The sequence below is a fragment of the Peromyscus maniculatus genome, chromosome X, assembly GCF_049852395.1.
Source record: "Peromyscus maniculatus bairdii isolate BWxNUB_F1_BW_parent chromosome X, HU_Pman_BW_mat_3.1, whole genome shotgun sequence".
NCBI lineage: Eukaryota > Metazoa > Chordata > Mammalia > Rodentia > Cricetidae > Peromyscus > Peromyscus maniculatus.
In genome coordinates, this window is record NC_134875.1 from 29,569,548 (window position 1) to 29,593,759 (window position 24,212).

Consider the following 24,212-nt stretch of genomic DNA (forward strand, 5'->3'; position numbering starts at 1 on the left):
AGTAGAAAAGTACTAGGATAAAGTGAACCAAAAATACATCCTTCAAAATGTATTTCAAGTGAGAATGCTGTTCTGAAAGTAACAATATTACTAAACACTTATTCATACAGTGAAAGGTGTACATGGACCACCAATAACATGATTCAAACTTGGTGTTGCATTCATGTTTGGTTTTTGATATTTTCAAACACTTAGGAATGATACATTGTATAAAGGTTTGGTGATAGAGATATGAAAATTATTTTGTCTATCCCTGCCTGAGAAATTACCAAGATATTTAATGTTGACCATAAAATTCAACACAGTTACATGACATTGTAGATGTGGATCATGATCAAGTGGCCCAATAGTATAGTGCTAATAATTATCTGGAACCATGTTACAAATGCTAAACATCAGATTTATTTATTGAATACAAACTTCATTTTAGCCTTATTTCTATCTAATTTCTAAAAATATAATGCTAAATAAAATTCAAGTTTGTTAAATATAAATAATATTTACGAGTTGTGGTTCATAGCTTTCCTTGTAGAAATTAAATTGATAATAATTAGGTTTTGTTCTTTATACTGTAGCAGAGTAAATAATAAATACGTTTTCAAATTAATATACAAATTCTTTTTATTTACTCAGTATCTAGTGAAAATAGAGAAATCAATTATGATGTTAGAACTAGAAAAAATTGTACAGACAACCAGGTTCAACTTTCTTATTTTACAACTGAGAATGTTAGATTAATGCTAAGATGTTTTCAAGTTGAAATAGTATGTTATTACTATTAATTAGGATGTGAGCATACAAATGTGTTTTCTTATTTTACTATTTTTCCATATAATAATGTATTTTCAAACATTACTCTGAATTTAATTTCTTTTATTGCAGTGTAAGAGTAAAGTTAAGTGGTTTTAGAGACAAGTACTGTGTATAATGATGAAAGCAATGCACTTTGAGCAGTAATCATATTTTAAAAGCACTGAAAGAAAAACATAGAAATAATAGATTCATGCAAGGCCCCAAAGTGAATTATCTATACAGTTAGATTGTTTATTCTAGTTAAGCATTATAATTACAAGAGTTTTATTCCCAGGCTACTAGCATGTTATGTTGTAAGATCCCCAAAGCACCATTGCAGATTCTTTGAATAGCATTGACTTTTCTTTGATCTTTCCCTTATTTTTGGTCTCCTAAATACTAGTATCTTGTAATATCACTGCAAAACTAAATTGTTAGAAGAGAATTGCAGATTAATGACTGCACCTAAACATATGCATCACAGGTAAACACAAATAAGTTTGGTTTTATACAACATAGCTCAATTTCCTGGTATTTATGATTGCATATTTGACAAATGCATTTGATATTTTGTCATGAATGTTTATAGACTATATATGGATATTAATAATCAGCTTTAAATATCTCAGCCTCTAGAATTTTGTTTTGGTCTGCCTCATACAGTTTTCACAAAGACTAGAAGTTTAATGAATGAAGAATTAATGAATAATAATAATAATAATGATATTACTGGCAATGTCAATATACCATAACCAAATGTGAAGCACTGTGCTCTTATAGTTTGGACTAAAGGCATACCTGTTGTGGAATATTTAACAATGTAAAGATGAATTACATTTGTTTACACTGTGGAATATTACTTTAACTGTGTAAAGGTGTGTTACATTTGTTTCTGCTGCATTTGTTTAATTATGAAAAGAAGTGTTACTGTTTCACTTTGACTGCCTAAAGCACCTGATTGGTCTAATAAAAAAGCTGAATGGCCAATATCTAAGTAGATAAAGAATAGATGAGGCTGGTGAGCAGAGAGAATAAATAGGAGGATAGAGAGGAAAGAACTAGAGAACAAAGAAGAGAGAATGAGGGAGAAAGAAAGGGCAATGCCTGGGGCCAGCTAGGCAGCTTCCAACCAACAGACAAAAAGTAGGACATATAGAAATAAAGGCAAAGAGCCCCAAGATAGACCAAGACAAGTAGGTTAACTTAAGTTAAAAGAGCTGTACAAAAACAAGTCTAAGCTAGGATGAGCATTCCAAACTAATAATAAATCTTCATGTCATGATTTGGAAGCTATTTGGTCGCCCCAATAAAATCCTGATACAGCTGGGCGGTGGTGGCGCACGCCTTTAATCCCAGCACTCGGGAGGCAGAGGCAGGCAGATCTCTGTGAGTTCGAGGCCAGCTTGGGCTACCAAGTGAGTTCCAGGAAAGGCGCAAAGCTACACAGAAAAACCCTGTCTTGAAAAACAACAACAAAAAAATAAAAAGGAAAAAAAATCCTGATACAGACTTTTTTTATTCCGATAAACTACTCAAACAAGCACATTTATTTATGATTATTTAATGAAGCCTTAAATGTGACAGTCATATCTGAATACAGTTTTATTTCATAAAAAGTTCAAGTTGCTTAACATTAAATGTCCTCTTTCTTACTCTTTTTTTTAATAATAGAAAGTGAAAAGTTGATTTATTCAACATATCCACATAGAGAAGTGTAACAAAGTGACCAAACACCTCAACTCCAACTTTAGGATCTTGAAGTGAGGTCAAAGTTTAAATACAGGGCCAAGGATATACATACCTAGACATTCTTAGTCAAGGTGTGGTCTAGCCCACCATTGACCATCCTTACCTGAACTTCAGTATTTTACTATAAGGTGGTCTGACAAGTTGTTAGAACTGTTTGAAATCTCCTAGGAGACAAGTTTCCCCTCTGGCTAATGCCTTTTCCTCATCCCAGTATGTAGTGGTTGGCTGTTTGAGCCATGCCCTGAAGCACTGCCTGTAGTGAGGCAGCTGTAGCTGTCACCCCTGCCTATGACCTGAGGTACCTGCCCCTGGGGTGTGGCCACCAGGGACCCTTAAGACTTGGGATACACATACACCGGCTCTCTCCGCTACCTCATGGTTTTGGATGCTGAGGTCTTGGGCCAAGCCGTTCAGCATGGGACATAGCTCAGCTTGAAATTCCTGGGGAAATTTTCATTCCTTTAGGGGTTCTTTTCTTCTTCTATTTGCCTTCATCCATATATATTTGATCAGGTAATACTATTTGTAAGATATTTGTTAGGTATTGTCTCTACTACAAATAATAACTAGCACAGTATTAAATCTGTAATTTGCTATAGAAGATACAATGTTAAGTATATCACAATTTTGCAATTTACATTAATTGGTAGCATATTTGTATCTATATTAAACTTGAGTCTTACTTTCATGTAGATGCTAATCTCTTCCAGGTCTTTCATACTATTTAGGAGGAATCTCACAGTAGTTAGTAATGATTACTTCTCTGTTTTTCAGAAACAAAAATGAAATTTTATAATTTCCTTCCCAGTCCATGTTTGGACTTTGGTTGGATTGATTCCGTTCAGGTCTTGGGTATTAAGTCTCAGTAGCTGATTCTTGTGAATTAATATATGCTAATCCTTCATTTATAAAGAAAATATTATTGTGTTATAGTCATTCACTTCCTAAAACACTGTTAATCTTTCCATCCCGTCTTCTGCTATGAGCTCTAATAGCAGGAGCTCCTTCTTTCATAGGAGGTGTGATATAGTTGTCTGATTGAGCTTTGAGCACTACTCAGTCATTTATATCTGTACATTGACTGGTTGTTGGTTACTGTATTAATAGTCATCTGCTACAAAAAGAAACTTCTCTAATGAAGGCTGAGAGATACATCATTCCATGGGGATAGGCAAAAGTCATCAGGAGTTGTTTTAATGTTAAGTCCATTTGAAAGAGTAAAAATATTATGTCCCCCCACAAGCCTATGACCTATTTCAACAAGAAATACGACAGCCTAGGGTCGATCCTTTTCTTCAAAATAATAAATTAGTAGCTTTATAGAATATAAGTTCCAATAAAGCATTAACATTTTAAGCTACTTGTCTTGGAAACCTTGCAAATGATAAGATGTTATACTGGCTACATTGTACCTGTATTGAAATTATTCGAGGACAACATGCATATAAATAAAGTGAATTAAAAGGGAAGCTAGATTTGCACATACTCTGTATTAAATAAAATTCTTAATGAAATAATGTTTTATTACTTTCCACTGCACTAAAGAACTTTAAAATCACAACTAGTACATTATTACCAAGCAGAGAAACTGTGGATCTGAGTTCTATGGACAAGTGGTCCATTTATAATTAATATATTAATTATTCATATGGAAAGTTAAGCTATGGGAATATTTGCAGCGGCTTCAACACATGCCCCTTCTAGACTTTTCTCAACTCTTAAAGTTAAATTCAAGATAATAATACTTAGTACATGGAGATTTCTGATTATTTGAAATTTCTAATGAATTAGGAAAAATCCTAAACTGCGTGTCTTCTCATTCATGTTAGAAATAATTCAAATGAGTTTATTGTTTTACTGTTTATGTAAAGTTTTGCTATCTTGCTTGACTATATAAAGCTGGAGTTATTAGGGAATTCACTGAAAATGGTGATGAAATTTAGGAAAGTGGTCTGAAAGTTAACTGAGTTTCTAATTAAGTCAAGATAACAATTGACCTTGTTTGTCTATCCCCATAACTAGAGTCCTGACTATGTGTATATCATATATTCATTCTCACAAAGAATACATACTTTGGAACTTTATTGGAAAATAACAAATTGTATATTAATATTATAATTTTTCCAACTGTTAATTTGGACATTAATATCAACATACAAAATTTTAGTTTATTTATTACTACAATAATCTTTTACATAGAGAAATATTTGCAATGTGTTCATTTGTACTTTTAAATAGTATACATGTCTTTGAATATACTTAATTTCATCTATTCCTTCAAGAGTACTCATATTGTTTCTAGTTTTTTTGTTTTTATAAGATGATAATAAACTTCCTGATCACAGTAATTTATAATACACATGCAAAGTTGTCAAGAGTTAATAAGAATTTAAATGATTATTTTAAGTGTGGTTTGTGTGCTTTTCCTTTTATATATGTCCCACAGATCAGTTTCAAGATTGAATTTCCTGTATATCTGGAGGTTTTTCTGTTTGTGAATCAAGAATTAAAGGGATATTTCCTGCATTCAGGAACCCATGTCTTATTTGTAGTATGACACCAGTATCCACATTCAAATATACAAATTGTGGGGTAACAACTTATGGGGGAAGATGGCCATTTCCCAGCTGAAGCTCAGCCCAAGTTCTGTCCAAGTGGAACCTTCAGATTAAATATCTTTTCCTAAGAGAGTGACAGAGCTGCAGGACCCAACGCATTATTATGTATATCTGAAGCTGACCTGAAATTTATCTTTAGGTTATTACTTCTGGCTTCTGTTTCTTTTGTACTTTCTAGAAACCTCAGATTTCTCCCACCTTCAAGTGGAATTCTGTTATATACCTCCTAAAATATTTTCCTATCTCTTATGGAGCATTTTCATGTGTTGTTAGTGGAGATAGGATAGGATTAGAATGAGTCTTGCTGTGTCAGCTCAGTTTTCCCTATTGATTGGGAGGAAATCAATGAGTTTTTAAATTAAATTCTCCTTTCTAATGCAGTGGCCTAGGTGGAAGTTGGGTTTATTGACACACTGTTAAAGAGGACACAACATTGCAAAGAGAGAGGCCAAAGAAGTAATTTTGTGAGTTGAATAAATCATGACGCTTTTTTTCTGTAACACTGAATGAACTGAGTAGACCAGAGGACTGTTAACAAGTACACATGTGTATAGTGTATATTAAATTTTTATAAATATTATTATTTATTTTTGTTTGGATATGTGTATGTTTGTCACATGTGCAGGTGCCCTCAGAGGCCAGAACAGTTATCCAGATCCACTGGAGATAGAGTTATATATCGTTGCAAGCCATCTGAGGTGGGTACTTAGAACCATTTTCATGTCCGCTGGAAGTGTAGCAAGCATTCTTCTGAGATATCTTCCCTTCCCGGTATATGCCAGTTTTGATGAATTTTCCTCTCCAAACGTGAACATATTTATTCAATACATTTTACTTATTTGTGACAGTAGTAGCAAGACCTCTCTAAATGCATAAAAGATACTTAACTTGGCCTAATTCACCACGATGGCCTTAAAAACTATTTCGTTGGATAAAATAATAGGTACTCAAGTTCAGTAGCTCCTGATAGATAAATTTCTTGCAAATACTGTGGCTACCTTCCACATTGCTGTCACATGGCATTTTACTATTTTTAATAGAACTATTTCTAGTTTCGCCTTAAGATTTATAAAAGTTGTGGAAGCTCACGGACTCTGGAGCAACAGCTAGGGAGCCTGGATGGGAACAACCTAAACCCTCTTCATATGGGTGATAGTTGTGGTTTGGTCTGTTTGTGGGGCCCCTAGCAGTGAGCCCCTGCTCATGAACCGTTTTTTTTTTTTTTTTGAACCCATTCCCTATGGTGCCTTGCTCAGCCTTGATACTGGGGGGAGGAATTTGGTCCTGCTCCAACTCGGTATGCCATGCTTTGTTGACTCCCATGGGAGGCTTTACTCTTTCTGAGGAGTAGATTGGATGAGTAGAAAGGAGGTAGGGAAAGGGAATGGGATGGGAGGAGGGAGGGGAAACTGTGGTTGATATGTAAAATAAAAAAAATTAATAAAAAATGTCATCTAAAACAGAAAATTGAGTAACATAGATTGATATATAAGCTAACATAATTTGTAAGGTAATTTATTCTGAATATATTGTATAAATTTATTATATGAATTTTCCTATATCAATACTATGAGCATTACTTTATTATTTAAAAGTGAAATATTCCATTTCAAAATTTGTCTTCCTTAGAGTTATACATGTTTTTACATAAACAGTAAAAAACTATCTTCATCTGTATACCCATATTGAAATACAGAAATGAACCAGTAACAGAGTCTGAAATTCAAAAAATTTTATTATCTCTAGAAAACTTAACTTGCACTTCATAGATACAAAAAGTACAGATTTTGTTTTGTTTGCATATATTGAAAATTTAGAAATCTATTCTTAGCTTGCCATCTCTTTTATTTTCTAATGAGGTTATAAACACTATCAGAAACTCTCCTTACTAGATAGTTCTAGTGCTCATCTTCTCCTCTATATTCCCTCTGTATGATCACATGTTTTATTGTTTAAATGCTATAAAAATATCTGATCTTATCAGAAACCAAGGTACTGCAAAATTAATTTTCCTATTCATATTGAAATTTTACTGATTTCTGTTTGGAAACCTGTAGGATTCAAAGCAATTTTGATAGTATCAACCAATTTCATGTTTCTAAAATATTTTGGTCAAATAGAGATTCATTGACAATTAAAAATGGTGAGTAAAGAGTGAATTTAAAACTCCAAACATTTTTTGTTTAGAATTTGGAGGGTAATATTGCTACTAAAATTAAATAACAGTGCAAATGTGCATAAAGGAAGTCAAGTTCTACATTGTGGTTTAAGGATTTATGGTTGGTACTTGTATGGAACACTATATCTTACACACAATAAAAAGGTATTGTTTCAATAAATTCAGACTACACCTCTGACAGTGAACAACAGATATAAAATTCTGGTCAAAGTATGTTTAGTAAAGAGCCCATTACTCAGATGTACTAAAAATAATGTCAAAATTTACATCTTACAAAGTTTAAATTAAAACCACTTAATACAGATAATAATTCTGTATTAAGTTCTGTATAAAGTTTGCTCTGGGTTTATTTTTGTCTTATTTTTACAATCAAGTCTGAGCAAAAACATTACTCATTCATTTACAGTGTGTCAAAAAAGACCTGACTAGCAACCTTAGTGTGTTTGCTTTGAAACAATGTCACTAGGCTTCTCATACTTGTCTCAAGTTTGTAATCCTTCTGGTTCATCTTACTCCAGAGGAACAGAAACCTTTGTTTGTAGGTGGACCTTTATGTTGGGAATTCTGGCTCCCCAGTAATGACACAGAGACTTTTTTATTAATTATACAAGATCAGCTGTGGGTTAGGCTTATTACTAACTAGCTCTTACAACTTAAATGAACCTATTTCTACTAATCTACATATTGCCACATGGCTTGAGACTTTGTCTGACATCCAGCATGTCTTGCTCCCTCTCATCTCCTGGTGACCTCACCTTTCTTCTTCTCAGCATCCTCTGTGTCTGACTGTCCCGCTTATAACTCCTGCTAGCTAATGGCTCTTCAGCTTTCTACTATATCAATAAGAATGTGACTTGGCAAAGACATATCTTCACAGTGTACAAAAAGATTATTCCACAGAACCTACTGCTGCTGAGGCCAAAAAGAGTACAAACTCTGGAGGAACTAGAAGAGCTAGGTAAAGAGGACTGTCTTCCAAATAAGGAGCTCCCTAGAGCTGCAGTAGAAGGAGAGCAGATGAGAAGAAACTCCCAAAATCAGTTGAAGGGGAAGAAGAAGAAGGAGCAGATGATCAGTCTGCAGAACCTCCTGACTACAAGAACTCCTTCTGTGACATCACTGGCAGTTCCCATAACAGCAGAGGAGCTGGTGAGCAGAGCCAGGGTCTTGGGCTTATGCGGGCTGGAGCTGGAACAGAACAGGACCTTCTTACAGCACCATCTACGAAGGTTGGTTTTGCTGGAAAAACATTTCAGGAGTTGAGGTCCAGATTACCATGGTGGGAGGCTGGGCCCAAGAGTCAGTTTAACAGATACAGATATGTGGACACAGCGGAGCCACACAAGAGTCAGTTTAACAGATACGGATTTGTGGACACAGCGGAGCCACACAAGAGTCAGTTTAACAGATACGGATTTGTGGACACAGCGGAGCCACACAAGAGTCAGTTTAACAGATACAGATTTGTGGACACAGCGGAGCCACACAAGCAGCCTAAATTCTGAGCCACTAAAGCTCCCTGGGGTGACTGTCAACCGGTCCTCAGTGGAGGCGGTAGTCACTGAAAGCTCTGACTAGATCTCAGGCAGGCACAAGAATTCAAACTTCAGTTCTGTCGACTCAAATCCTACCACCAGTGGCCTGCCCTCAACCCCAGTCCCAACCCCAAATTAAGTAATTAAAACTAGCAAGGCAAAACACCCTATCTGCTTTTCCTGGGATATAAACTGCTGGAAGTTCCCATTCTGACCTCGCTTGGAGCTTCTGCTGTTGACCCAGACCATCCTTTCTCCCACCCCAAAACTTCCTTATTGAAGGTTTTAAATTGTGTCCTATGATGACTAGCTAAGGATATTCAGCCTAGAGAGAGAAATCGGAGCATGATTGCATGATTGGTTCCTATTGTGAATCGATCATCCTTTTAGCTCTTCCCCTAGGGGGCGCTAAGATGTCACACCCCAGGATTTGGTCATGTCATGAAGCACTCGAAAGACAAGTTTCAGTTCTTTGCACTTGTTTCTTCCCAGGAAGATGAAGTGGAGAGAGACCAAAAGCAAATGATAAAGGAAGCTTTTGCCGGGGATGATGTCATCAAGGAGTTCCTAAAAGAGAAGAGAGAAGCTATCCAGGCCAATAAGCCAAAGGACCTGGACCTGACCTTGCCTGGCCCGGCAGAGTAGGGCAGGATGGATTTGAAACAGAGCACCAAGACAAACCAGTATCTGTCAACAAAAGTAAAGGGATTTTAGGTTGAATCATTTGCTAATAAACAAGAGATGAGCTGTGCATGGTGGCACCTGCCTTTATTCTATTTGATCTTAGTTTGCAAATCCAAGCAGAGGTAGGTGGATCTCTGATCTACAGAGTGAGTTCTAGGACAGCCAGAACTACATAGTGAGACCCTGTCTCAAAAACTTAAATAAGAGATATAATGAGCAAAGGAGTTTTGCACTGTGGGAGGAAACTAGTGCATGATGGTTGTCCTCTAGAATATCACAGGAAATAATGATTGTTGTTAGGTAAAGTCACATAAAGTAGAAAAATTAGAAAATAGGCTGAAGATCCAGAGAGAAATTGGGCTTCTCTAGAGGTGAGCATGTGGCCCAAAATATGACATTGACCTTCATAACCTGTATGTTCCCTTCAGTCTTGAAGTTTTACCCCTAAGCAGTTCAATATTGAAATGAGTTACATTATTCTTCTCTAAAAGAGGAACTATTTAATGGGTGCAGAACAGAGATGAGAGCTGGACATGGAATTCTGAACACTTGTCTAACATGCAAAAGACTCTGGGTTCAATTACTGGCACTGGCTGAGGGAGAATATGATCAAACATGAACAGGAATACAATCTCAACACTCTGGAAGTGAAGGCAGGAGGACCAGAACTTCAATCTTGTCTTTGGCTGCACAATAAGCTTCAGCCTGAGAAACGTGAGACTCTGTTAAAACATATGCACAAGGAGGTGAGAGATGCATTTTGATCATATTCTATTTGATCTTAGTTTGTAAATCAGTCACTATGGAAATTTTAGTCACTGGCAGAATACAAAATTAGGCAGCTATGTATAATGGAGGATGTAAAAGATGGTTCTGATGGGGCCGGTGAAACAGTTCAATGAATAAAGATGCTTGCATCAAATCTGACAATTTGGGTTTTTTCCTTGGGGACAGCAGGCTCATATATTTGAATGTTTGATTCTTAGTTGGTGGACTATTTGGGAAGGATTATGTAGTGTGGGCTTGTCAGAGAAAGTGTTACTTGGGTAGACTTTGAGGTTTCAAAAATCCATGTCAGAGCTGGCGGTGGTGGCACATGTCTTTAATCCCAGCACTCAGGAGGCAGAGACAGGCAGATCTTTGTGAGTTTGAGGCCAGCCTGGTCTACAGAGAGAGATCCAGGAAAGGCACAAACTACACAGAGAAACCCTGTCTTGGAAAAAAAAAATCCCTGTAAGGCCAGGTTTGTTCTCTCTCTGCCTGGGGCCATATTCCCCTCAAGATAAACATGGGTTCGTTCACCCTTTGAATCTGTAAGTAATCCCCTAATTAAATGCCTTATTTTATAGTGTGTTTAATCATGGTGTTTCTTAATAGCAATAGAACAGCAACTAAGACACAATGTTTATATATTATTGTCAAGCCAAACTGTGAAGTGGTTTTCTAAGAATCACCCTTGATATTTTAGCTCTCCCTCCTTCATTCTCCCTTTCTCTTTCTCACTCTCTCTGTCTGACTCTGTCTTAGTCTCTCACTCTCTTTAATGCGGTATCTCATAGAGGTTAGTGCAGCCTTGAACTCACTCTATAGATGAGGGTGCCTTGAATCCCTGCTTCTCCTGTCTCTTCTTCCCAAGTACTTGAATTATAAGTGTTAGCTACCACACATTCATTATGTGATTCTGGGGATTGAACTCAGGGCATTGTGCAGACCAGATGCTACCAACTCTGTAACATATTTCATTAAGACAGAAATTATTGGTTCTAATGAGCAACAAAATATGTGTCAAGATGGGGCAGTGCTCCTGAAACTGAACTCAGTTTTTATATTGTTGGTGACATGCACAGAGAATTGGCACAAACAAGACATTTCCTAAAGGGAAAGGGAGCCTGTTTCTTTCAGTACTGCCATGGCTACCATGTAGTACTCAGTTTCTCTTGAGTCTACCATTAACTCTCCCTAAAGACTACTGGCTTGAATGTCTCCATTTTTCTACTTATTTATTTTTTTCCTTTCTAGCCACTGGGGAATTGTTTACAGATTTGAAGGTAGCATTCTGGTGGAGAGAAGCATATGGCAAGGAACTGGAGCCAACGGATTCTGTTCACCCACACGTCTCTCATTCTAGTTAGGGAAATCCCATTCCATGTCTAGACACATCTTGCTGCCAAGGGAAATGATTGCTGCTATCAAGTAGGGCCCATCAGCTCTGCATCCTCTGATGCTTTAAGAGATTGAAGCTGAGTTCAAGAACCTGGACATGTTCAGGATTCAGACACATTCTTTGGTTTCCTTCAAACATCAATTACAGGAAAGGAAGAAATAGGGAATGGAGTGGGGAGAGAAAGGAATATCATAATCTAGAACTATACAAATGCTCCACTATAATGGGCTATATCTTTCAAACATGAGCCAAACTAAATGAGTATTCCTTTGGGATGCTTCTTGTCAAATATTTGTTCGTATTTATGTGAAAAGTTACAAAGAAATATATATCTTTTTTCTACCTGTCCTATTTTGTTGCTGGAGATTGAACCCAAGACATGTAATACATACACTCTACCATTTAGCTGCATATATGAGTCTTCAAATATTTCTTGATTTCAAATGAAAACAAGTTTCTCAGAGCTGAGAAACCTAGGCTAATGACCATAGAACTGTGTTCTTCAATACACTGTATTTTGAATTAATGGTGACAAATTGACATTGTACAAGAAAGAAAAGGAACAGAGATTTATGGCTGCAGCTGGATGTAACATAGGTGTAAAGTTATAATAAAGCCTTACTGACTTGTTATGACAAAATAGTTCTAAAACCATACACAGGAAAGCAACTTGATTGAGCTGGTACATTCTTACATGTAGAAAAATAAGTCATTAGATTCAAGGCTACAGCCCCACTTCAGCATCAACCTGGTAAAGAACAAGATCCAACTTCAGTTTAGACATGCTTTTCCAGTCATGTCCCTCATCCAGAAGGTACCACTCCACAAGCAAATTGAGGTTGTGGCAGCAGAGAAATAAGGCAAATGGCTTTCACCAGGTAAGCAGAAATAGAGACTGGGGCTGGAATTGGGGCTGGGATGTAACTCAAAAAATCTGCCCTGAGTGACCCACTTCTTTCACCTATCCATCACCTTCCAAAGTTTCTACACTTTCACAATATAGTGCCATGTCTAACATAAGAGCCAATAATGGACATTTTACATTCAAGCCATAGAAACATGGAAAGGGGCGTTTTTCCTGAAATACCTAATAATGAATCTGGGAAATTTCTCCATTTCTAAAATGGCATACTGATTGAATTTAACTTTCCTGTGATTGAATTTCAGTTCCCACAGTCTTTTTCATCCTAAAGAGTTTGAGAATTTGTTGAAAGTTATAACTCTTCCAAGGAAAATGTACAACTATGCACTGTTCTTCATCTACTTTCAGCTCCAGATACACTTAGAATTCCTGGACTTATCACTTCTGTTGTCTCCCAGCCCCAAATGCCCACAACTTATGGAAATTTTTGTCAAACAACCCTCTAAGTCAGTTCCCAGGGCCTTAGACTTCAAAGTAGCAGTCGCAGCTTATGGATCTTTGGTTTATAAGCAAAAATTTCAAACTACAATGTTATACCTACCATTCCACAATGAAGTAGGGAATTTATCCATTGTTCTGTACAAGATAAAGGCCTTATAATTCACTTAATATTAAAACAATCTAAATAATTTTATATTATTATTATTATTATTATGTCTATTTTTATCAGAAAATAAATAGATGCAAAGAAGCAAATGTGAGCCTTCAAACACAATATCTATATGTAAATATGTGTATTCTGTGTTGTTTAAGGTTGATTAACCTAACTTCTCTAAATCTCAGGCTTATTATTTCTTCAGCCTATAGGAATTTAAGCAACAACAGGTTTTAGTGAAAATTTTGTGACCTAGTGTAGAATAGTGTCATGAAGATTGTTTTTGGAAAACCTGTAAGTAAAGCTCTTCTAAATTTTAATTCACACACAATGAAAACTTACATGATTATTTTTTCATTTACTAATTATGATACAAAAAGGATGAATTTTCATTACACTTTCTGATTCCATTTTATAAAGTTTTCAGAAATATTTCTGTTTCTTTCCCTCTTGAATACATGGTGTCACATTGATTTTAAATTTCCAATACCTGTTCAGTCAAATATAGTAGCAATTAGCCCAATAAGGAGAGAAAACAATGAATACTCCACAATATGCTTTGGTGCTAAGGTATGTGTGTGATCTGTTTTGTGTGTACACTTGTATTGTGAAGTCTTATACAAATGTTTTTGTCTCTGTATGAGTGGCATGTGTGTGCATGTTCGTATATATGGGCACATATGTGAATGTATATTAGAAGACTAAGACAGATGCCTTTCTCAATTGCTTCTCTACGTTAGCCTTTGAGACAAGATGTCCAATTGAAATTGCAACTTTGCAAAAGTGCCTATCCTGACTGTCCAGAAGTGCAAAAGGCTCTCATCTCTGCTATACCTATGCTGGTTTTTTATGTGCATACCACCTTGCTCAGCTTTTTTATGTGGTAACTTGGAATCCAAACTCATGTCCTTTTGCTCATGTATCAAGTGGTTTACTGACTGAGCCATCACTTATTTCCATAATTGTTAAATGTATGCTTTATTATCCTATTATCTTACTATAGAAAGGATTTCCCATGGAAAAAAAATGATTTCAATACATCGTTGATGATTTATAATATTAGTTTGACAGTGATATCTTATAAATATGACTCCAACGATTCACACATTAAACAAAACACATCCCATAACCCCTTAAAATATATTTTCAGGGCGTAATTCCATTATAAGTCAAGAGATAAGCTTTTGTGTGTGGGGGAGGGTGTGTGTGCACTTGCCCACATGCCTAGATGTTTTTTATGCACCTACATACATATGTATATATGGTTTATTATACTGGCTTGTGGAAGCTGAGAAATCCAATAATCTGACACCTTGAACTGATAATATGTGTAGATAAGAGATTTTTAAATGTCCATATACCATATAAAGGCATACATATCTGTGTATGTGTGTTTGTATGTTTTGCAAATACATAGATATGTGTGGTACCCAGGGTCTAGGGGCTCATATATGTCCTGCATGGGATCTGAGGGAAAAAAAATCTACATACACTATGTTCTTATGTCTTTAACTTTATTCCTCTAAGACAAAATTACATCAAAACAGCTATAGTTCCACGAGGCATTCAAGGCAGGAGTAACTCTAGACATACCAAGCTCTTTATCTGTCTGCTTTATTCCTCTGAGATGAAATCCTGTTTCTATAACTACAGTTCCATCCAGTTCCCTAGCTCATAGCACTGCTAACGACTAAACTCCTATGCTTTCAGCCTCATCTTCATCCTCTGTATCCTCTTTTCTTATCTCTGCTACTCTCTACTCTTGGCACTCAGAAAACTCTACTTGAGATCCGCTTACCCTCTACAGAACCTCTATCATCCTCTCTTCTCTTTTGCCAAGCTGTTCTGTCCCTGTCTATAGAAAATGCCTCCCCTTTCTTTCCCTGGGCACGTGGTTCTCTACCTCCTCGGAAATGTTGTTTTACTTCCCACCTAGATATGTAAAAACCTCTTTTGTTCTCAGTCAATTGCTCTGGAGAATCACTAGGCTTTCTCAAGTCTGGGGATGGTATGAGCTTCATTAGCACAAGAAACAAAGCTATGTGTCTCCAGCCAGCTCATCTCCTAAGCTCAGCAGGGGAGTTAGTAACTTAGTAGGTTCAGCAGATCTGGAGAGCTGAACTGTTTACCAATTGGTCTGGGCATGCAAGGATTCCATAACAGAAGACAGCAGTAATATTAAAGGCTGGATAACCCCAAATATCCATAATAAATGGCTTTGCCTTTTGACAAACCCTTGGCCTGGCCAGTAAAAGTTTAGCTTTAATACACAGCTGAATCTCTGTGATATATTCTTGTGGCCTGCAAGATAGATGGAGGAAATATTTCCTCTAAGAAATTGAATCACAAAATTATGGCAACTGAAATGTGTTATGTTTACTTTCATATAAAAATGAAAAGTCCAGGGCTGGAGAGATGCCTCAGAGGTTAAGAGCACAGACTGTTCTTCCAGAGGTTCTGAGTTCAATTCCCAGTACCCACAAGGTGGCTCACAACCATCTGTGATGAGATCTGGCACTCTCTTCTGTGTACATAATAAATAAATAAATCTTTAAAAAAATGAAAAGTTCAGGAAAACCAATGGTATATTTACAATCCATATCTGAAGACCTGAGAAGCAGATCATACTGACTCATGACAAAATCAAGATACAGGGCCAACTGTTACTCCAGTTTGATATTCCAGACAGGAAAATTACCAAGGTCCCAGATCAAAGACATTAAAATAAGAGGAATTTGATTTTATTTAAGCAAGTGACAACCTTTCTGCTCAAGTCAGACCCACCACAAGTTGGATAAAGCACATTCTCACTAATACTGCATACTGGTTCAAATGTCAATATCATCAAGTGATAAACTCACCTAGAATAATGTTTGAGTACATATCTGGTTATCTCATGGCCTATAAATTGCCATTTCACATTAAGCTTGAATATATGTGCTTTTCAATTGCTGCCTATATGCATCTCTACAAACCATATTCTATCTTCAAAGAAAACAAGAAAATAATTATTTCAATTAAAATGTAAAACTGCTTTAAGTATAAGGAAATATGCATAATTCCTCCTGAGGATAGGTGTTAAAATCCTTGATTAAAATTTATTCATCAACCTGAAACCCAGTTATATGACAACTATTATATAAAAATAAGAATACAAGGGCTAGAAATGTGTGTAAGTAGGTAAGAGCACTAATGGCTCTTCTAGAGGGATGAACTTCAATTATCAACATCTGATGGTTATGGGCTACCATCTACAACCCCAGTCCCACGGACTCTGATGTCTTCTTCTGGCCTGGTGGTATACAGAGAAACATGCAAACAAAACCCATACACATATGATAAATAAAATTAGTTTCAAAATAACAATATATAATGCTCAAAGCAAATGTTGCAAAATCAATATATGGCCTATAACATGTCAAATGGATTAAACAAAGAAGAGAACTATATACACAGACACATTTTGATAAAATATAGGGAGGAAATATTTATGAATATGGTAATCTTCTTTTCTATACCTTTTACATTGTAGTGATGTTGTAAGCCTTTATAGAATAGGAACAAGGAAAACCTACTACCACTAATTAAGATTTGTTTGAATTTTTCCCTTCACAGGAAGTTTCCATCTCCTTGTAGATATTTTTGTCCCAAACAGTGTTTCTATTTCCTGCAAGGTAGATCATTTCTCCTCACATGAAGTTGGGTTCTCTGATCCTGTTATACTTCAGAGAACAGAGGCATGTGTAAAGTCTACTCTTACCCTGACCAACCAATAGTCTATTTTGCAATTGGTCATCAAAACAAGGCTTCCTATTACTTCTGCTTATTTGCTCATAATCCAAGACAAGGAGACTTATTGCAGTCACTTCCATGCTCATGGACAAAGACCAAGGTCCAATTCCTTCTGCAGAAGTATATAGACACTGTCCAACCTGTAAAGAAAGGGATTTGGGGAGCAGTCACTAGACAGGACAGCATAAGCAATATAAAACTGCAAACTCACTCAGAGTTAATACTCTCCCTAGCTCTGATAATACTTCTTTTGTCAACAAAACTTCAATATTTATAAATATGTATTATTTTTTCACTGTGCCCTTTTTAGTAATTTATCTTTTAATTGCTTTAATTGATAAAGAAAAACATCCCATCACTGGGCTGGTGTTAGTAGATACTATTTATAATTGCTGCTCCACTATTTTGGATCTGCTTCAAGGTGGTGAGTAATATGATGATAGGAGGGAACTAAAAGAGTTTTGGTCAGTTGTCACACTACTTTGTTAAATCTCTAATCACAAAAAATGTTGTGTGAAATACAGAAACAAATGATTCTTATATAGTAATTTTGGGAGAAAAATACATGTATGTAATATAAATTTGTATGGTGAGTAAATTTATATTTCAGTAAGTACAAAGCATGTTTTCCCTCTGGTGATCAGATGGCCGAACACCCTGGCTGTCATGATAGAACTCTCATCCAGTGTCTGATGAAAGCAAATGCAGAGATCCATGTCTGAGCCCCAGTGGAGCTCTGGGAGTCCAATCAGCAAGAGAGAGGAGGGATTGTATGAGCGAGAGACATTGAGACCATGATTGGAAAAAGCACAGGGACAAATACCCAAACTAGCCGAAATGCATGAAATGTGAACCAATGGCTGAGGAGCCTCCATGGAATTGGACTGGGGCCCTCTGGATAAGTGAGACAGTTGGTAGGGAGGAGGAGATTGGACCTGCCTCCACTGAGTCTATCAGGCTGGGCCTACTCCCCAGGGGAGACCTTTCCTTGGAGGAGATAGGAATGGGAGGTGGGTTGGGGGGGAGATCTGGGGAGTGGGAGGAGGGAGGACAGGGGAATCCATGGCTGATATGTAAAGTTAAGTTAATTATAAAATAAAAAAAGAACTCAATTAGATGGTAACCCCCCCCCAAAAAAAAAAGAAAATACTAAATGTAATCACGGTGTTACAATGTAGTGAGATGACTAACTCAGTGTATGATATAATATTAATAGTACAATGTCTGTTTGTGCTCCTTATAGAGTGTATACTGAAAAATGGCACTAGCAGAGTAAGCCATGGTGAATTCAAGTCCATGTTGTTGAGGTTTCCTTCCCTTATATTTTTACTACATTGTTTAGGAGTCCATTTTGGTGATAACAAGAAATGTTCAACATCAAAATGCACTTCTAATTGTCTGCTAGAAATATGAAAATACATCCAAATAATACATGTTCATGATGGGTAGCCTCAAGACTATTCATAATAGCCTTCAACATGAAATTATAGAATGCCATCAACTAATGACTAAATAAAAAAAAGGTGTTACTATACAATGAAATGGAATTCAACCATAAGAATAAATAAATTATTTGGTGCATACTAAATAGCATGAGTAAATTTGAAAATAGTGATTATAAGACATGTGAAATCTCCATATTTGTTTAAAATGTTCAGAAAATAAATTATGTTAATATCACTTGGTACTTATCTTAGAAATAAGGATATTTTGTATCTGAGTTAATAGGCATTTTATTGTGTGATGGAAATATATAGAAATTGGATTGTGTCAATGGATTGAAAAATCTGAAAATTTACCAATCATGTTAAATTTTAATCTTAAATTGTGAATTGTATAGTGTAAATAGTGTTATACATTCCTATGAAGTGTTTTTTCTCATGTTCTTGTGTCTTTGCAACCAGTCAATATGCATATTGTAGGAAACAGATTTTAAAGGTCTTATCCCTCAGATTATCTCCAGTATCCACACCAGCATTGGAAATAAAGGGTGTATGAAAATACATGCTTATGTGTATATATGTATATTATTATTCTTATTACTCAGATTTGTGTTCTGCATTCCTGTACTTATATTTTTCCTGAGTAAATATTTTTTTAATATCTCTAATTGCAAAAATCTAAAATTAATATACTTTAAATCTTCATCTGAATTTGACAGTTGTGAAATGGTTTGCGAGCAGTGGATTAATATGCATAATGTATAGATATGTAAAGAGATAAAAAATATAAAAACAAAGCATCTGAAGCAATTCAGTCAATGCCAGCAAGTTATCAGAAGAGCCATATCTCAAGAGAATGTCAAATGGCTAATAATTATATTTAAAGTTCTGTATAGAGTGTCACTAGGGTACTGCAAATCTTACTACATTGAGACTGTATCCCACTCCAGTTTGAATGGTTATCATTAAAAAAATAGCATACACTGATTATATTAGAGAATAATTGATCTTTATATACTACTGTTCAGCATTTAAACTAGTTCAGTCATTAGAGAAAAAGAATAGGTGTGTTCCTTAAAAAGTAAAAGTAGAGCTATAATATGATTCAGCCACAGAACTTCTAGGTATATATACCTAAAGGATATGATATAAGCACACAGTTGGAATACTGAAGTCTCAATGTATATAGTATCACTATTATAAATAGCCAAGTTATGGAATCAGATTAGTGTCCTTCAGCTGACATTTAAATAATATACAGTGTATGTAGAATGTACACAGAATATTTTATATATAACCATAATATATAAATATATATTAGAGAATTATATAGCAATAAAATTGAATAAGCATTTTATAAATAGACAGTATCATGTTAGCAAAATGAAATAGACATAGAAAGTCAGTTCTCACATAATTTCTTTCATATGAAAACAGACAAACAGAAGACTAGAAAACAGAAAAGGGATACTTGAGGATTAGAAATGGGATTGCAAGAAAAGAAAGGTACTATAGGGGAATACAAAGAAGGATGGCCCCAACCACTGGAAATTTATGGGTATATATGAATATCACAATGGCACTGAATAAATTAGACAGGTAACTGATTGAAATGCCATGCTGATTTGTTAATAAGTATAACAAGACAAATCAAAATCTTAGTATAGATTATTTACCTTTCAATGTGAATATATATAGTAAAGTACCATAACATTTAAATATAAAATGCTTACATTTTAGTAGTCCTTTCCCAATATATTAAAAAGTGATAAGATTTCTACTAATATTCCACATATTCCAGTTGATAGCTCATCTACTTAACCTCTAGAAATGTGAAATAAGTCACTTGATTTTTATGAAATTGATTTTCTCATAATTAGTTTAATGATATAGAATGTTCTACATTGATAATTTGAACTCTTTGTGGTACATTTATCTGACATATTTCTGTTTTTTGTTTGTTTGTTTGAACTAAGATTTACATGGTGTTGTCATTGATTATTCATAGTGATTCTTAATTAAATATTTTAATTAATAATTTTCATCCAGTTTTTAAGTGAGAAATGTTATAAACAAGACCCAGGATCTAATGACAAAAAAAATAAATAAATAAATAAAAACCTGTTTCTTGAAAATTAGCACATTTTCTTGCTTCCAAATGTTGGACAGGGAAATTAACACCTCCAGATTTCTGAAGCCAGTATTCTTAATATCATTTTTATGAATATGCATTAGAGCTTGTTTTCTTAAAAATATATACATCTTTAATGGAGCTATAGTGATGAGTCAGTGGTTAAAAGGTTAAGAGTTTTACTGTTATTACAGAGCTTCAAAATTTTGTTCCCAGCACCCCCATGGCTCACAACCATCTATTACACTGGTTTCAGGAGATCTAACCTCTCCTAGCTTCCAAGGGATCCAGGCATTCATACAATATACATTAATACATTCATGCAAACACCCACACCCACTATGTGTGTACACACACACACACTATGTGTGTACACACACACACACACACACACACACACACACACACACACACACACACGACATTTCTACAAATAGCTTTTAATTTTCAATTTTTTAAAGATTTTATTATTTTAAATGTATTTGTTATACTATTATGTATACTTACTGTATACATGCCTGGTTTCCACAGAGGAAAGAAGAGGTGGGCAAAACTTCAAGAATTGGACTTACAGATAATTGAAAGTTATCAAGGAGTTATTGGAATTAAACTTGGGTCCTCAGCAAGAGCAACAAGTGTGGTGATATTTTACTTGTGAACCCCAATAAAGCTTATCTGAGGATCAGAGGAATAGGATAAGCCACAACTAACCTCACCTCAACTCCTCAACCTCCAAAGTGACTACTTCCTTTATACCCATGCTTATATGCCTTTCTGTCCCTGACCTCTCACTTCCTCTCTCCGCCCAGCTATATCACTTTCCTCTTTCCTCCTAGCTCTATCACTTCCTGTCTGTCTGTACAAACCTCCAGACCTCTATGGTTGACTAGTGCTGGTAATTAAAGGCATGTGACACCATGCGGGCCTCTGTTCCCAGTGTGGCCTTGAATTCACAGAGATCTGGATGAATCCCAGCCTCTTAAATGTTAGAATTAAAGGCATGTGATACCATTGCCTGACCTCTATGTTTATAGTAGCTGGCTTTTTCCTCTGATCCTCAGATAAGCTTTATTGGGTACACAAATAAAATATCACCACATTTCCCCCTTTTTTGGTCCAAAATAAAATATATAACTTTAATCCTAGCATTTGGGAAGCAGAGATTCATCCAGATCTGTGGCTTGTACTATTCCTCTGATCTCTCAATTTTTAACCCAATATCTGGCTCCAGGTTTTTTATTAGTAAGACAGTTTAGCAATTAGTCTCACAAGCAAGTGCTCTGAACTACTGACCTATTACCTAACGCCAATTTTCATGATTTTATAATTAAATTTTAACTTTAATTTTAAAAGCAGGAATTGAAGGTGTTTTTTTAAATTTCCCAGAAATATTATGACATATTTTCCTTGAGAAAGACCAAAAAAAAATGGAAATAAAGAGATGATGGGTGATATCACTCTGTATGCTGTGAATATGTTACTGATTGGTCAATAAATAAAATGGTGATTGGCTAGTAGCCAGGCAGTAAGTATAGATGCTTCTGAGAGTTGGTGGTACACATGGCTCCCAGAGCCAGAGCTGGCAGTAAACATACCACCACCATGTTGGAAACTGAGGTGGGCAGAGTCAGCACCTAAAGCTGCCATTTCAGTCCTAGTAATACTGCAGTTTAAAGCAATAGATTCACAATAAGGCAGATTCAGATGGGATAACATTTTAAATGATTTAAAATATGTATAAAAATATACATAGGCTTAGAAGAGAGAGGAAAAGGAATATAGACAGCTATATAAAGAAATAGAAAGTTTTAAAAAATAAAGTATTTAAAGAGGAAATAAAAGTAATATTAAAAATAAGTCATGTAAGGATGGATATTACACAGAGAATCTAGATTATGTTGTCTTTGATATTTTTAACTGCAGAAAGATATTTGATTGTAAAGGTGGCTCAGTTAAAACAATTTGTATATTTTAATGGTATTTTGACTTCAAAATGTATGTCTAAGGATACATTGCTTTGGAAAAGAGGTTCTGTTTTTGTTTCCACAGGAAGCAAGAAGCTATGCATTTGTTTCAGGTTAAGATGGATCAGATTTGATCAAGCCAGACCTCCTGAACCTGTTGATTGTGCCTATCAACAAAGGTATAGTCGGTCATCCCAGGACTTGACCATTATCTCAAATTTTTCTCAGGATCCCCATAAGACTACCAGGGCCCCCTTTCAGCAGAAAGTAGCCTAGAACACTATGCCCACATTCCCCAACAATGAATTATGAATGTTTGTCATGTTTAGAGATTGGTTACAAATTGTTATTGTTCATAGTCATTATCTTTCTAAAAAATAAATAAAAGGGGATATGATATGGAAATGCAGGATGCAGATGTGATAAGATAAAAGGGTAGATTGTTGAACCTACTTTTAAAGAGCAACTTGTTTAAAATGTTTTACATTGGTATAGATTTTAGTTTATTGATACAACTTTAGAGTTGATTTCGTATATATATATATATATATATATATATATATATATATACTCTCATTTAAGGTATTATGTTTATGTAACTCATTTAAATTGTAATAGGTAATTAAGAAATACAGATGAATAAGTAGTCTTCTATGATAGTTAAACTTATAGTCATGTTAAGTTTTCTAGGTATACATAGATATAATTCAATTAGATAGGTGATCTTCAAACACTTCAAAGACTTACTGAATATGTCATTTAAAATGTTTTAAAAACTTAGACTTTCTGAACAATGGGACACACCTGCTCCTGGCAGCACCAATTTACTTCAGAGATGAAGATGAGCTTCAAAGACACTCCATATGGAGTTTATCTTTTTCTTAGCAAAAATAACCATTTGGGCAAAAAAAACTGTTCTTTCCTGGACTGCTTGACAAAATGTTATATCGACTGGACATGCAAGACCCATTGGAAGGTGACCACTTAACTTTACAAGGCAAGATGGTCCTTAAGGTTCCTGCTTTGCAGAAGAAACTGCCAGACATTCTACAGGACACATAGAGAAGTGACTGAGAGACTATATACCTATTGGCTGTAGATGGATGTCACAAAGTTGGAGAGGAACTTTGGATGGCTGTCCATGCAGGCAGCTGTCTGTCATTTCCAGAACTTTGAAAGTTGCTTACAATGCATTTCCTGTTTAGTTAGGTAATATTATATCATTCTTCTTAGGACTTTGATGCAGTTGAAGACCAGATAGTTTTAATTTTCCTTGGCTATGATAAAAGATAAATTAGATATGAAACTTTAGATTCATAAATATAGGATAGATAGAATATACTAGATATTATAACTGTAATTCTTGATTAAAAACTGTTCTTTTATATGTAATTTTACTATGTTGAAGTTAAAACCTTCCTTTTAAATAGAAAGAAAAGGGGAAATGATGGATGATATCGCTCTGTGTGCTGTGAATATATTGCTCTGATTGGTTGATAAATAAAAAGCTGATTGTCCAATAGCCAGGAAGGAAGTATAGGTAGGATAAGCAGACAAGAATTCTGGGAAGAGGAAGGTCGAGTGAGGAGATGCCAGCCCTCCATACAGGGAGCAGCATGTAATGGCACACAGGTAAAGCCATGGA

General features: G+C 35.4%; 1 long non-coding RNA gene across 1 annotated transcript; it reads left to right on the forward strand.

Annotated features, from left to right (window-relative positions):
- The first annotated feature begins 8,395 nt into the window (after positions 1–8,395).
- Positions 8,396–9,624, forward strand: LOC107401753 (uncharacterized). Its single transcript, XR_006068127.2, has 2 exons — positions 8,396–8,567; positions 9,366–9,624. It is a non-coding gene; the product is annotated as an uncharacterized LOC107401753 (long non-coding RNA).
- The last annotated feature ends 14,588 nt before the right edge of the window (positions 9,625–24,212 follow it).